Source organism: Capsicum annuum, unplaced genomic scaffold (assembly GCF_002878395.1).
Source record: "Capsicum annuum cultivar UCD-10X-F1 unplaced genomic scaffold, UCD10Xv1.1 ctg40226, whole genome shotgun sequence".
In the NCBI taxonomy this organism is placed as follows: domain Eukaryota; kingdom Viridiplantae; phylum Streptophyta; class Magnoliopsida; order Solanales; family Solanaceae; genus Capsicum; species Capsicum annuum.
In genome coordinates this window covers 1-1,329 of record NW_025847508.1, presented here as the reverse complement: position 1 = coordinate 1,329, position 1,329 = coordinate 1, and the positions used below count along the sequence as shown (strand labels likewise).

The following is a 1,329-nucleotide window of genomic DNA, read 5'->3' as shown; positions in this document are numbered from 1 at the left end:
CGATGCAACACGAGGACTTCCAAGGGGGTCACCCATCCTAGTACTACTCTCGTTCAAGCACGCTTAACTTCGAAGTTCTGATGGGATCCGCTGCGTTAGTGCTGGTATGATCGCATCCGTCATACCCAGCACTCCAAATTTTATTATGCCTCTTTCTCCTGCGCCGCCAGTCACACACCGCACGCGCGCCCCTGCGCCTTGCCCCTTTCTCATTCCGCCAAGAGGAAAAACAAAAAGATTCGTCGATCGAACGGGCAATATTAAACCTAATTTTTAAGGCAAAAGAAAAAAGGGATGCAACACGAGGACTTCCCAAGGGGTCCCATCCTATACTACTCTCGCCCAAGCACGCTTAACTTCGGAGTTCTGATGGGATTCGGTGCGTTAGTGCTTGTATGATCGCATCCGTCATTCCCAGCACTCCAAATTCTATTATGCTTCATCTCCTCCGTCGCCCGTCACACCCCGGACGCACGCCCCTGCGCCTTTCCCCCTTTCTCATTTCCGCCAAAGGAAAAAGAAAAAGATTCGCCGATCGAACCGGCAAAATTAAACCGAATTTTAAAGGAAAAAAAAAATGGATGCATCACGAGGACTTCCCAGGGGGTCACCCATCCTAGTACTACTCTCGCCGAAACACGCTTAACTTCGAAGTTCTGATGGGATCCGCTGCGTTAGTGCTGGTATGATCGCATCCGTCATACCCAGCACTCCAAATTTTATTATGCCTCTTTCTCCTGCGCCGCCAGTCACACACCGCACGCGCGCCCCTGCGCCTTGCCCCTTTCTCATTCCGCCAAGAGGAAAAACAAAAAGATTCGTCGATCGAATGGGCAATATTAAACCTAATTTTTAAGGCAAAAAAAAAAGGGATGCAACACGAGGACTTCCCAAGGGGTCCCATCCTAGTACTACTCTCGCCCAAGCACGCTTAACTTCGGAGTTCTGATGGGATTCGGTGCGTGAGTGCTTGTATGATCGCATCCGTTATTCCCAGCACTCCAACTTCTATTATGCTTCATCTCCTCCGCCGCCCGTCACACCCCGCACGCGCGCCCCTGCGCCTTGCCCCCTTTCTCGTTTCCGCCAAGAGGAAAAATGAAAAGATTCGCCGATCGAACCGGCAAAATTAAACCGAATTTTAAAGAAAAAAAAAGGGATGCAACACAAGGACTTCCCAGGGGGTCACCCATCCTAGTACTACTCTTGTCCAAGCACGCATAACTTCGTAGTTCTGATGGGATCCGGTGCGTTAGTGCTGGTATGATCGTATCCGTCATTTCCAGCCCTCCAAATTCTATTATGCTTCATCTCCTCCGCCGCCCGTCA

At 50.4% G+C, this 1,329-nt stretch overlaps 4 non-coding genes and 1 pseudogene across 4 annotated transcripts; all 5 read right to left on the bottom strand.

Annotated features, from left to right (window-relative positions):
- LOC124891720 lies at window positions 1-118 on the bottom strand. Its single transcript, XR_007049827.1, has one exon. It is a non-coding gene; the product is annotated as a 5S ribosomal RNA (ribosomal RNA).
- A 173-nt stretch (window positions 119-291) lies between these two features.
- LOC124891721 lies at window positions 292-407 on the bottom strand (annotated as a pseudogene).
- Window positions 408-578: 171 nt separating this feature from the next.
- Window positions 579-697, bottom strand: LOC124891719. Its single transcript, XR_007049826.1, has one exon. It is a non-coding gene; the product is annotated as a 5S ribosomal RNA (ribosomal RNA).
- A 172-nt stretch (window positions 698-869) lies between these two features.
- Window positions 870-986, bottom strand: LOC124891718. The gene has a single exon (XR_007049825.1). It is a non-coding gene; the product is annotated as a 5S ribosomal RNA (ribosomal RNA).
- Window positions 987-1,156: 170 nt separating this feature from the next.
- On the bottom strand, window positions 1,157-1,275 carry LOC124891717. The gene has a single exon (XR_007049824.1). It is a non-coding gene; the product is annotated as a 5S ribosomal RNA (ribosomal RNA).
- Window positions 1,276-1,329: the final 54 nt, after the last annotated feature.